The sequence below is a fragment of the Macrobrachium nipponense genome, chromosome 4, assembly GCF_015104395.2.
Source record: "Macrobrachium nipponense isolate FS-2020 chromosome 4, ASM1510439v2, whole genome shotgun sequence".
NCBI classification, from domain to species: domain Eukaryota; kingdom Metazoa; phylum Arthropoda; class Malacostraca; order Decapoda; family Palaemonidae; genus Macrobrachium; species Macrobrachium nipponense.
Genome location: NC_061100.1, coordinates 82,257,419 through 82,272,418, shown reverse-complemented (window position 1 = coordinate 82,272,418; position 15,000 = coordinate 82,257,419).

Here is a 15,000-nt window from a genome sequence, read left to right as displayed (position 1 = left end):
ACTCCCTGACAGGAAGCCTTTCTATTGACTTTTAAACGGCATTATCTCCATGACCCTCACATCTCTCTCTCTCTCTCTCTCTCTCTCTCTCTCTCTCTCTCTCTCTCTCTCTCTCCTTATGAGTAAGGTAAAAACATGGCTGCGTTTGCTTAAAAGCCTATGGTATCTCTGTTGACTTGACCAGTGAATTAGGTACGTGATTGTTAATTAGCAGACAGAAAGGGAGAGAGATTGAGACGGTGAGAAAGAGACGAGAGGAAAATAAGACTTGGGAGGTAAAAAAAAAAAAAAATGTATTCTACCGTTCATTTTCAGAAGGGAATGCCTCGGAAAGGTAATCCTCACCCCTTATTGAATAGCACCGTCAGCTCTCTCTCTCTCTCTCTCTCTCTCTCTCAAGAAAGCCCACACGAAATACATTAAATCCATTTCACCACAAGAGCACTTGATAAAATTTCCTTCCATCCACAAGCATCCAGAAAATAGTAAAGAATATAGCATAATCCTAATGCCTCAGTCTCAGTGTGGAGAGCTGTGCCTCTCCGTCTAGAGAGACACATAAAAAATGTTCTTCTTTAAGGCCTTAGATGAAGACGGAGTAATGAATGGAGCATCATCAACGTAACGAGCTTATAGATCTGGGTTATCGCAAAACAAGAGGGAAAAAATGGTCGTCTTGCCTAGCAGTGAAGCTTCTATATGAAGGCAGCAAAGATGAATAATGGATGTATATATGTAAGCAGGTGTCAAGGGTATGAAGAAGAAAATAAACAGGATAGATATAAAGATGTTAAGAGAACACCATAACGATGTGAGGTATGCGAGTAAACACCAAATATTAAGACGTAACATTATAATCTTTGACAATATTAATGAAATTAATATATATATATATATATATATATATATATATATATATATATATATATATATATATTTATATATATTTATATATATATATATATATATATATACATATATATAATGAAAGTATAAAGTCAAAACAGACTACAGCAACAGAAGCAATCAATTAAACCAATTTTTAGTGTTAGCAGATTGGACAATATCTTTTTAAGGGATGTAAAATAACTACACAGAATACGAAAGCATACGAACACCTCTCTTCAGCAACATAAAAGGAGCAAACAAGCATATTATTATAATAATAATAATAAATTGAAACGGTGAGAGGAATTCATGCAAAGAAGACGAATTTGGAGAGGTAAAACGGACCGAAGAATTTGGAGAGGTAAAGCGGACTGACGATTTGGAGAGGTAAATCGGACTAACAGCAATAAAAAAATAAAACAAGTAAAATTAGCCGAAGTCTCTTCGGCGCAATCGAGTTTTCTGTACAGTGTATGAGCCGCAGCTCATGAACCTTTCAGTCTGTCCTATAGCGTTGGTAGCCTGTCCTATATCGTTGCCAGACGCAAGATAATGGCTAACTTTAACTTTAAAAACTACCGAGGCTAGAGGGTTGAAATTTGGTATGGTTGATGATTAGAGGTTGGATGGTCAACGTACCAATTTGCAACCCTCTAGCCTAAGTAGTTTCAAGATCGTAGGCGGACAGAAAAAGTGCGTACGAACAGAGAATGCATATCATGAGTTTTCTTTTACAGACAACTAAAATGGAAAATAGGATACCAGAGACGTAGGCTTTTCTTTGCGGCTGGAATTTATGCACAAGTGTTTCCCCAAACAAGAGACTTCGATAAAATGTAGGTTTGTTTTTCTCGGCGGACGATAAATTTGACTTGATTGGCTAAAGGTCTGTATTGATCCCGCTCAGTACGATATCACTTGTTTCGTGCCTCCGCTGGTGTTGTTTCTTGCAGGCAACATTTCCTCGGGTTCAGTGCAGGAAATTTTGGGGATGGGTTTTTATCTCTCCCTGATGTATTTATATTTTTTTTCTTTTTCGTTTACCTGCCGAACATCAACGCCTTTTCTGGTCCTGTTTATCCTACTCGTCAAAAGGCTGGTTGCCTTAAGGATTTGATGCTTGATGTTTATTGAGTGCAAGGTATTTATTCGTGCTCTAATTTAGTTTTTCATTATGTCAGCTCTTTTCCTAGATACTGCATCACCTAATTCTTTACCACAGCTAGCTAATCAAAAGTTTTCTTCTTCACAAACTCAGTCCTTTATGTTCATGATAATGAGAAATTTCATGATAAAAGTAATCTTTATTGGGTATGGAATTTCGATCATTTTCCGGTAAAAGATGGGGAACTTGAAGTATATTTCTTTTTCCTCAATCTAAAATATGGCTGTCTTATGTCAATACCGTTCTTGACATTTTTGCTGTTTACCAAGACTCTGAATCCCACTAAACAAGTTCGCCTTCCTTAAAAAAAAAAAAAAAAAAAAAAAAAAAAACTTTCTTTTCATCATAGCAGTCTTATTTTTTTCTTTCTTCTTTTTACCTTCAAAACGAGCTTGTTATGAGGCATCCTTTACATCCGCATTTTTCCCCTGTAGAGGCTGACGTAAGCATATGAAATTCTCCTTTTGAATGACAGTAGCTGCTTTTTTTTCACTGATAACGTCGCCTCATAAGATCCCAAAATTAATCGGCAATCAAATTCACAAAGGTATGCTTGCTGATGTAACCAAAGAATCACATCACGTTGAAAATTCCAGACCAGTTCGGTCGTCCATAAGTTTTACACTTATTGCCACTGCAAAGTACTGCTAATGAGTGTATACACTGAACGTCATTTCAGGGCCACGTCTTGATAAATGTACAGAGGAACTTCAGATTTTCTTTTTCATGATGTTCACTACTGAAGATTAGGTGTTCTACAACACTTGGGTTTACATGAGTGGCCCCATTTGTTCAAATGGGTTTCTTATTTCGGTTTTATTATCTCTCTGCATTTTTTCTATTTATGAATATTAGGCTATACAGACAACACCTGGCACTTTCAGCTAATCAGCCCTTGAGACAGAAAAACGAGGGAGCTGGAGTGGTTGGGCAGCAAAATAGAAGAAAGAAAAAGGAAATTGAGGCAGAGTAAAAGGGTAAAAAAAAGGGCTTTATTAGTGATGCCTACAGTGTACCACGTAAGGTGTACTGACACCGCTAACTCCTTAAGGGGTTCGCATTTTTCATGACTGCCTTCTGCAACAAGTACGAAGCAATGCTGTCAGTCATCCTAAAATTGCATAAACATCGGCTTCCCCAAAACAGCATTTCCTAAAATGTTAACAAAGCAATTCAGAATTACAAAGAAGGATGGAGAAACAAAACTGTAAAAATGAAAGCAATAAAACAATAGATGAACTAAGAGAATAATGGCTATAATGAAGGAGACTGACAACATACAATCTTCATCCCCGAAAAAACCGAACGCCTTACTTGCGGCTGAAGCTTTATGGCCCCACCCATCAACCCTCAAATTCTCCTCATCAACTTTTTCCACCAACGCCGAAGACAGCAAAGTAATGTTTGCCGCTCAATATTTACCCGTACGTTGATTCGTTAATGCCATCGCTATTAGTCAGCCGTCTGGCTCTCTCTCTCTCTCTCTCTCTCTCTCTCTCTCTCTCTCTCTCTCTCTCTCTCCGGGCTCTCCGGGAGAGCAGGTATGTGTTTCCTCCTTTCCTTCCCGTAGCCATTCTCCTCTTCCGTTTCTTCGCATTTTTCTCTTCTGCTCATATTTATTTGTTGTGTTCCATTTATCTTCCCATCTTTTCCTTTTCGCTAATTTTCCTTTCACTTATTGTTACCCTTCCCATTTTGCTTCTCATTTTCTTTCTTTTGCTACTTCTCCTCATACACTTCTCTTCATTTCTTTTGGTTTGTCTCTTTTTTATTCCCTCTTCGTTCTCTGTTCCTCTTTCTTGCCATTTTATCCCCTCCTAAAATCCGTCTCCCCTTTCCCCTCTTTTAACTCACCCCTTTGCTCATCACATACCTTCCTCCATGCTTTCTTTTTCTGTCTATCTTCTTCTTCCCCATTCTTTCCCCTTTCCTCTGCCTTCCCCACCTCCCTTTCTTTTCATGTCGTTTTCCTCTGTACCCTTTTGCTTTCTGCGTTTCCCCCTTATTTCTTTACTCGTCTTCCCTTCCTCTTTTCTTCTCCTTTAGCTCCAAAGACCTTTCACTTCCCTTTCCCTTTCCTTTGGGCCCTTCCCTTCCACTTCCTCCCATTATTTTCTTCCCTAATCTTTCTTCCCCAATTGTCTGAAACCTCCTCTGGTTCCCACACACGCTCTTCAACTGTAGTTTCTTAACCTCCCTTTTCTATATTTTCCCTTCCCTTTTCCCTTTCCTCCGTCTCCCACTTACCTCCCCCCCCCCCCTTCCTTTCAACCCTCACCCATTTCACCCGCTCCCTTTCCCCTCGTGACAGTTTCATCTTTTTTTATTTTTTTCTGAGGGGAGCTGCCAGGTGAGGCGGTCTCGTCATATCTCACACAAGCCGTCACGTCAACTTCGTCATGTTGGGGAATTTAACGCAATTCAAAAAAAAAAAAAAAAAAAAAAAAAAAGTCTGGGAGGTGGATGGGGATGTCTAGGGGAAATGGGGTAGGAATTATCCACCTCCTGAAATGTCGAATTTATCGTCGGCTTTTTCTGACACACTCGTCTGGGACAGATCTAAGTGCCTTCATGCTTGGTGACGAAAGTGTATGGCTCATGTATTTGGGTTTATTATGCCTTAATGATGAAAAGTTGCACTGTAACACAAATTTCAAGTGTACTTCACAAAAAAAGACTTAACTTTATACTAAATTTTGTGTTACTGTGGATTCTTGATTCTACACGTAGTCACAAGCGTTAATTAAGCAGGTAAGCGATATAAGGCCGATTGTGGACATAGTCAAAGCCCTTTTAGGTGGCGGGCATGCTAATTAAACATTACTGTCCGGGGCAAGTGATATTAAAACGTATATCACCGATATACTCCTTTCGTTTTTATGACTTTCTTTACAAAAAAAAAAAAAAAAAAAATTAATTTATGGCTTTCTAACAGGAAATAGCTCTTTTTTGTTGGCAATTTTTTTGTATGCATCCCATTAGGGACAGTATTTCTCATAAAGTTTTTCTTGTTGATTGGAGCTTAATCTTTAGCAATTTTGAAAGCATTTTCTAATATCTTATAACATAAAGGAAACTGATAATCAATTAAGCATATGTCCAGCAAGTACGTAAAGCCCAGGAGGCCAACGGGTGATTTTGTTAAAAGAGCGATGTTATCCTTCCGTAGGCTTTAGAAACTTTCTAGCCATATTCGACATATATTTGAGTAAAGTACACTGGGAGAGGGGTTGGACGGCTAACGAAAAAGATAAAAAAAGCTCATTCAGTTTCTAAAATATTTCCCGCATGACTTTTTCACTAACTTCACGAATTCTCGAAAGAGCTTTAGAGAAACAGGGTAGCTTACATTGGGGGATCCGTTACAAAAAAAGCTACAACAATTCATGTTTGTGAATACGTCGTTGTGTGTGCGTTTGTACAAAATAATTTATGGACAATTTTTCATAAATTAATGCCTTTATCCAAGGAATGACACTATACTCTAGAGAGCATTTATATGTACTTACTCTACCTCCAAGAAAATGAGAGCTGCAATGCAGCAAAATTAGGATTCTTTCATTACTAATTTCATTTTAATTTAAAAGGCTTTCAGTGCAACTAAACTTACTTCACAGCTATGCTGTACATTGACACTGATGGATAAGAACAACTAAAAAAGGATTAAACATGAACAGTTTTAACGAGACAGCGAATAATTCCACGAATGCCAACCAAACTCCATGAACACATTATTCTTTCACTTTGTTGTCCAGATCCTCTTGAAGTCTTATTATTGGAGAGAAGTAAAAATATCCGTTACTCTTTGTTGGTAGAAGCATTATGAAATTTAGTTACTAAACCTACAGTTTTATTTTCTTAGGGTTTGAGCATTTAAAACAAAATATCTACTGGATTGGTATCAGGATCCGAAACAACTTTTTTGGCTGACATATGCAACAATTATTTTCAAATATCATGTTCTCATGATACACAAGCAATATAAATATATACATATATACATATATATATACATATATATATGTGTGTGTGTATATTTCAAAATGTTATTTTTATTTCCTCAGACAGCAAAGTTACGTGTGCAACCATGTCTGTACTGTTACTGTCTGCTTGATTTATTGCCTGTCTGCTTGTGTGTCATGAGAAAATGATATTTGAAAATAATTGTTGATTTCGACTTTGCATGTAAAAAGAAATACTTGAAAGTCAATAAAAAATTATAATAATAATACCTACTTGTGTGAACATTACCCACAAAAAAAAACACACACACGCACACACACACACACGCACATATATATATATATATATATATATATATATATATATATATATATATATATATATATATATATATGATCGGGAATCAAATTCACATGATATATATGTGTATGTGTGTGTGTGTGTGTGTGTGTGTAGTGTGTTTTGTGTAAATGTTCACACAAGTAGGTATTGTTATAATTTTTTATTGACTTTCCAATATTTCTTTTTACATGCAAAGTCGAAATCAACAATTATTTTCAAATATGTTCTCATGACACACAAGCAGACAGGCAATAAATCATATATATATATAGTATATATATATATATATATATATATATATATATATATACATATATATATATGTGTGTGTGTGTGTGTTGTGCGTGCGTTTACATAAATTCATGTTTTCCTATATACCACGAGCATGTACGCAATGCATACATCTATGTCAGTAGATATTTACGCACATTCTGTGCTTGTTTGCCAGGATATAAATGAAAACGAATGAACAAATATCTCCTATTTACACCGATGGCTGCTCTCAGGTCGAACAGCAAAACAACTTCAATGACCCGGGACCAGCGCACGTACTCAACTTCACAAAGCCTTGCTTCTCCGAAGCCACAAGCAAAGGCTTTTAAAACTTCGCATGCAGGCATTTCGTGCTTGGCCCCACGAACAACGATTAGGGGAAGAAGACTTGTCTCTCAGGAATGAGAGTGAGACCACCGTGGAGGCCGTGTGTTCCTCCTGACGTAGCAGACGAGAGACGACGACGAGGTCACAGAAGTTGGCCAAAAACCACTGTGGCGTGAGTCACCTTTCGGGTATCCCCTAGCACTCGGGAGGTCTCTCTCTCTCTCTCTCTCTCTCTCTCTCTCTCTCTCTCTCTCTCAAACACGGTTACGTAGATGTGAACTGTCGAGGTGAATTTCTAAATGTGTAGTATTACAAAAAGATACATTTCAATTAATATACAGACATTTCGTAATCCGTGTGTTCGACTAAATGAAGGTGATGTCCAGAGATCCCTCCTGTAAGAGTCATATATATGAGGTACATTTTATTATGTGATGCAAAGCGTATGTAGAAATCTCCTCTCTCTCTCTCTCTCTCTCTCTCTCTCTCTCTCTCTCTCTCTCACACACACAAACGCGCGCGCTCGCGCCCACATGGTAGCTGAGAAACATTCCCTATGAGCAGTTTAAATTTCTCGAATAACTACTACAACTAGTGATAAATATTGACGTTCAAATCACTTCAATATCTTCATACATAGGTGTACATATGCCATATATGAAACAGGAGGAAAAAATTCCTCGTTTCTAAAATCAGAGGAAATTTAAAAGAAACCATCGTAACTTATCCCTATTTTCCTTGGAAGGAGTTTTTCTTCTAATCTTTTTATGAGAGATAATAAATTTTTGTCTTGATTATGATTTATATCACATAAAATAATTCATTGTCTTGTTATTTACATGGCTGGTAAATACTTTATTTACAAATCATGTCCATTGATACTGACAGAGGCAATAGTCCTTTTCCTTAAAAATATCTAGTTATTACGTCTTCCTTCCGTCTTACGTCATGCTTGAAAATGTAATTTTTTTCTTTAAAAAATGATTCGGGGTTCTTATGATTAATTAAGAATTTAAGACTAAATCCTGAGAAGTAGATGCCCCGAATTTTCACCTCTATTTCGTTGTTTTATACAATCCTACATTCAAAAACAGATTAAAATTTCCTTTATATAACCCAGGACTATACCTCACAAACTCCGTATGGTATACGATTTAGAAAGCTGGATTAAAGCATTTTTCAAATGGCCTGAGAATAAGTCTCGCAAGCTTCAGATTTTATCGATTTAAAGCCATCACATTATTGCATTCTCCCCTTACCCCATGACTAACGCTAAAGGGTTTCTTCTTTCATCGTACTTTTTCTTGTTTTCTTACTTCTTTTTATTTTTAATTTATTTTATTTTATTACTATTGTTTTTTTTTTTTTTTTTTTTTTTTTTTTGTTTTTTTTTTTTTTTTTTTTTTTTTGTGGCGGCGGGTGGTTCCAGTTCGGGAAACATATAAATATTGCCGAAAAACATTCTCTCTCTCTCTCTCTCTCACACACACACACACCGCCGGCCACCCCCACCCCTCCATCCCAATCCCACCCCCACCCCCACCCCCTTTACTTATACAGTATCTTTATTCGAAAGTTCAGAAGATCCAGAGGACAACTTGCGAAGTTTGTTTGGCGAACAAACCTGATGCATTAAATTTATAGTGGGAAAAATTATTTTGGGAATATCTATGCAAGGCTATCGACTTTCGATAAATCGTGGATTTTCACCCGCATTTATTTTAGTTCGTATCTATTAAGTAAAAGGCCATCGAAAGACATCATGGGTCAATCGTACTCTTATCAAAGATCCATTTGCTCACTGACCTCTCACCTTTGGTCGACAAATTAGTCGGTAAATCCGAAAGTCTGTGGAATTTCAAGAGTGGCATATATACGAAAAGAATAAAAGAAGCAATAGAATAACCCAGATTAAAAAGCAAATTAAAAAAGAAAATGAGTAAGTTAGCAGATGCGGGAACTGGTTCCAGGACAATATTAATTAAGCTTTTTCATTTCTTTACGGATAATAAGCAAAACGTTGTGATGGAATATAACCTTGTAGCATTTTAATACCAGATACCATTGCCCACTAAACAAGAAATCAACTTTACTAGATGTATATAATATTCATCATTTTCCGAGTTCATTGTTTTTATGAAGATAGTAACATGAAAACGGACAGTTTGAGCTTGTCTGCGAAAGTTCCCATTACTAAAACTACCGATATGTCCTTAGATAAGGTCTGTGGTTCAAATACTAAGCCTGTGAACATCAGTAATTGAACAAACTGCAGGATCCTGAATCTATTTTCTATGAAAGCACCGTTCTTTGTTACCTCACAGTTCTGAGCATAGATAAATGTGTTTCTTTTCTTAATGCAAAGTCAGTTGCACTCTTCTCTATCAGGCAAACTATTCGATCCCAAAATATGTCTTAATGCCGGACGAAAGTGCACCGAACCATACAAACTTTTAATAATGTACTTAATGGAGAACTAGAAAAAATTACTTTGGTAAATAATGGGTACCTTAACTGTACGACAAGTGTACTTGTACTGGTAAAATGATAGAAATTCAATACCTTGCTAAAAATGAGGATAAAAAAGAAGTGTTACGTTAGGATCTCAAATGGCACATTTTTCAAGAAGAGTATTAAAGTATAATAAAGAATAATTGATGGAAATACCCCATGTAACCTTTTTTAAAGATTGTAACTAAGAATCTTGGCCACCTTATCCATTCCCCTGTACTACTATACACTAACCTCCTTGAGTATCCTTTTTTTCTTTTCATACCCTCACCCCGCCCGTATCTCACGTCCCTGAACCCATAAGCATGCCCTGCTGCCTGCATAATTCCAGCTTTGAATTCTTAGTCTTTGGCGACTACCAACGACTCAGTGCCAAACAATTCCAGACAGATACCCGCTGCCTAACACTGCTGACATAACAAACCAGCTAGAAGGTGCCAAAATATACACAAAAATTGGCCTGCTGAACAGGTACCACTAAGTCCCAGTAGCAGGGGAAGATATAGGAAAAACAGCTATCATAACCCCCTTTGGGGCATACACTTTCAACAAAAACTGCTTTGGCCTTAAAAATGCTAGTGTTACCTTCTAACACCTCATGGATGAGATTCTGGGAGAATTGCCCTGCTGTGCCGTTTATGTCGACGATATCCTAATATCCATCCCGAACTATATACAGCTCAAAGGACATAAGGCAAGTTCTGGAGAAACATAGAGAGAACAGGCTAGTAGTGTGGGAAGATGAATCTGAATGGGTGAAAAGTACAGTAGAATTTCTTGGTCATCAAATAAGCCCCAAAGGAGTCAAACCCCTCCTGACCAAGGTCCAAGCTATCACTGATTTCCCAAGGCCAAACACCATCAAAGCAATCCAAGAAGTTGCTCGCATGATCAACTATTATCATCGATTCATACCCAAATTAGTTGAAATCCTGTCCTCTTTATATGAATGTGTAACACCCACGTGGCGGGCCTACCTTCAAAATCTCCTTTCTTCGTGATGACTAACACGAGAGGAAAAACCATGCAGTCAAGAAAGAACACAAATTCTCTCTCTTGTCTTTTACGCAGATATCCCAATGATCATTAATGCCACCTTTCATGAATTGTTATCATTCTGTACATTGTTTTGCCAACTTTCCAGTCATGTATGTTCAATTACCATTCAGATGTTTTGTGTCTATTTATATATAAATCTATATCTGTGGAGAAACACAGATGTTTGGATTTAGTCCGTTCCTTGATCTATCAAGAAATCAGGACTACTTTGTGGCTCACACAAGCTATTGACCTTTGTTAAAGTTTTATGAATAAAGTAGCAATCTGTAGACTCCAGATAACACTTGTACCTCACCTCACATTGGTGACTACTGGAGAGATGTCCGACAAGCCACCAACAGCCACCCTAATGCCATCAGTGAAAGCCTCGCTGCCGCCGCCATATGCCTACCTCCCTTCATATCCCACCACCCAGAAGCATGGTTCTTTAGGGCAGAAACAATTTTCAGCACAAAGAATATCACCTCACTGATGCAAAAGCAGATGCCATCCACAGTTTCCTGCCACACGATGTATTTGAGCAAATAGCAGGATGGCTCAAGGAATTGAATGGCCCTGTCACCTACGACATCCTGAAGGAGCAGATGAACTCACCCTTCAGCATACCACCTGCTCAGAGAATTAAGAAGTTCCTCAACCACTTGGAGACCCCAATAGGAGATAAGCAGCTGTCACATGTTTACAAGCACCTGCGGTGGCTCATCACCCTCCCCACCAAGGGCAGCCAAGCCATGTGATCCTTGGCTCCTTGGACCTCATGATGGAGATACTCCTTACTAAGCTACCCCACCAGATAGTAGTAGCCATGCCCAAAGCCTACACCATGCCTATAGAAGAGTTCCTGCTAATGGTCAATGAGATTCATATGGCCCACACAGCAGCACACCCCTCACAGCCAGCAGCAGCAGCATCACATTGCACAGAACAGACTTCAGAGATGGAATCAGATCCAGATGACCAAGCCGTCCCATATACAAAAGACGATTCCCCAGACAAGAAAACAAAAAGAAGTCTAAACAAAAGAAGCAAGAACCTACAGAGGGTTTAGGATTTTTTCACTGAAGGTTTAGAAACAAGGCTAGAAAATGCAACAAAGGCTGGCTTTCTTCCAGGTACAAAAGAAAACGACAAACATGTTTTTTCTTAAAAGACCAAAGACCTGACATAGAGTTCTTAGTGGACACTGGAACATGCAAATCATTCATCAAAGCCAGCTTGAGCAAACAACTCAACCCCACCCCCCCTTACCAACCTCCATGTATCGACAGCCAGCAGAGCACCACTTACAATGTACAACACCTCAAGATATGCAAAAAGTGTTACAAGCCTAAAAGAAAATGGACTCATGGCACGAGATGACAAGTCTGAATAGGCAAAGAAAATGGTGGAGATTCTGGGACACCAAGTTAGCCAAGAAAGCATTAAACCTTTCCCAGAGAAAGTGAAAGTAATAACATACTCCCCAAACCAGCAACAGTGAAATCAGTGCAAGAATTTTCAAGTTTAATAAATTACTACCACTAATTCGTACCAAACATTGCAAAAATAATGAGATGCATGTATGAATGCCTCAAGGAAATAAAAAGAAATTAAACTGGCACGAAATCAAGACAAAGCATTTATGGTAGTGAAAGACGCAATAACCTCTGCATCAACACTAATATTTCCTTTTCCCCACAGATCCCTCACTCTGACAATCGATGAAACCAATACAGCGATGGGCACCATATTTGAGCAGGACACTGATGATGATCATTGTCTGTTAGCCTCCTACAGGAAAAAATTAACAGCAGCAGAGCAGAAATATTCAACACTCAACTTTGTCTTGCAGTCTATAAAGCAGTCCACTACTTCGGCACATGCTAGAAGGACAATAGTTAGTGGTGCAGAAGGACCATCAACCACTAGTGCAGTCTTTACAAAGTCAGCAGATGCATGGTTAGTATGACAGCAACAGTACTTATCAGAGATTGCCAAGCACACCTGTTCCATCAAATACCCAAAGCGTTCAGTAAACACCATGGTAGATGCTCTACTTAGAAACTGAATCAACACCACCCAGCTCAGGATAGACTATCCCAAGATAGCGGAAGAGTAGAAGGATGACGAGGGCCTGCAACGACTGCAGGAGATCAACCCCACCCTCACATTGAGCGACCTGTCGACCAACAGCGGAACAACGACCATCACCTGCAAGATAAGCACCAGAGATCCTCACCAATACTTGCCAGAGGGACTAAGAAGGTGAGCTTTCACTCTCGCCCAGAGGGACTAAGAAGGCGAGCTTTCACTCTCGTCCAGAGGGACTAAGAAGGCGAGCTTTCACTCTTGCCCAGACCCACAACCTATCCCACTCATCGGGCTGATCAACCGCCCAAACCAATACTTTCCAGAGGGACTAAGAAGGCGAGCTTTCACTCTCGCCCAGATGGACTAAGAAGGCGAGCTTTCACTCTCACCCAGAGGGACTAAGAAGGTGAGCTTTCACTCTCACCCTCAACCTATCCCACTCATGGGGCTGATCAACCGCCCAAACCATAGCAGAGCGGCATGTGTGGGTTGGGATAAGATGTGAAGACATGTACAAGTGAGTGCATCCCATACCAAATGTCAAAAGTCACGAGACACATCGAAAGCAGAAAGGAAGAGTCAAAATAAAAAACCACAACTTGCCCATATACATGTCGACAACTTAGTGGGACCCTTACCCCCACCGTCAGAGGAATACAAATACCTGTTTACCATAACAGACAGGAAGACCCCCAGATCATCACTAGTGATAGGGGTGCAAACTTCGCGTCCACCCTGTAGAACAGCCTCGCTAACAGCTTGGGGAAAAAAGAAAACATATGATGGCCTACAACCCCAAAGCTAATTGAATCATCGACAGGATGCATCGATTGGAAAAAACATACTTCACTACCAGATGCCATGGGCACGAGCTGGAGAAAAGAACTGCTATGCGTCCTACTGGGACTCAGAACAACACAACATGCAGCAGTCAATGTATCTCCAGCAGGAGTCCTGTACAGCCAAGCATTGATGTTGCCAGCGGATGTCTTTCAAGAATGAACCAGTCCAACATAACCATCTGACACCTGAAAAGTAATAGAAAGAATAATACCGGCCAGGACAACCTACCAAGCAAACAGGAAGGTGTACGTTCCTGAAGATCTACAGAATGTGAGATACTCGCTCATGCAGGTAGACACACACTAACATCCTCTTTAACCAGCCCTGTAGTGCCTACAGGGCGGGCCCACTCTTTTATTCAGATATCCTGATGGCAATTATTGTCCTCTTACATGTATTGTTATCATTCTATACATTGTTATGCCAACTTTCCAGTCATGTAAGTTCAATTACCATTCAGAGGGTTTGCACTTTTATATGTAAATTTATACCTGTGAAGATACATAGATGCCTGGATTTATTCCCTTCCTTGATCTGTCAAGAGATCGGGACTACTTTGCGGCTCACATGACTTATTGACCTTTGTGAAAGTTTTGAGAACAAAGTAGTAAGCTGTAGACTCCGTATATAACTCGTTCCTAACATCACAAATGCTTTAAGGGAAAACCAAAATCTTTATGTTGGTCCGACAAACAAGAAACAGCCTTTCAATTAGCCAAGAAACCCAAGTTCCTCAGCAACACTAATGTTTCCTCTATCCCATAGGTCCCTAACCCTGATAACTGAAGCGATGGGTGTGGTACTTAAGTAGGATACAAAGGTAGTCAGACATTGGTATTCATCACAAAAGGTTATCTCCAGTGGAACAGAAATACTTCATATTCGACAGAGACTTGCTGGCAGTTCACTATACTATTCGGCATTTCTTACACATGCTCGAGGGACAGCAGTTCGGGGTGCAAACGAACCATTAACCCTTGGCTCACACCTTCACCAAAAATGGAGACATTTGGTTGGCAAATCAGCAGTATCACCTGCCTGCAATATCCGAGTTCTCTTGCATGATCAGCCATTTGCTGACTCACACCGAGCCAGGCTTCAGTAATGCTATTGTTTCTTATAACTGTTTGGGAATGAGAAAATTATTACCAGTGGATTCAGGAACCGACAGCTCCTAACTAGGCAGTGGCCTTTGTTATGGACAAGAGGTCGCACCTCATAATACCAATACAATTGCATCCCACAAAAGCAGATTGACCTAATTTAATGCACTTAGCCATCTAAATGGCCAAGTGTATTTAGTCACTGTCATCCCAATGCCATCCTAAAAAGCCACAAGTTCGAATCCTGGTTTATCATATGTGATTCTAAGTACACTTATCGTATATGATTCTATTTCAGTATGAATAATTTCCCATAATTAAGTGATTTTTATTTAATTGGGTTCTCTGTATCTTGATATTTAGAAGTGGTAGAAAATAAATAAACTATATATATATATATATATATATATATATATATATATATATATGTATGATGTATATATATATATATATATA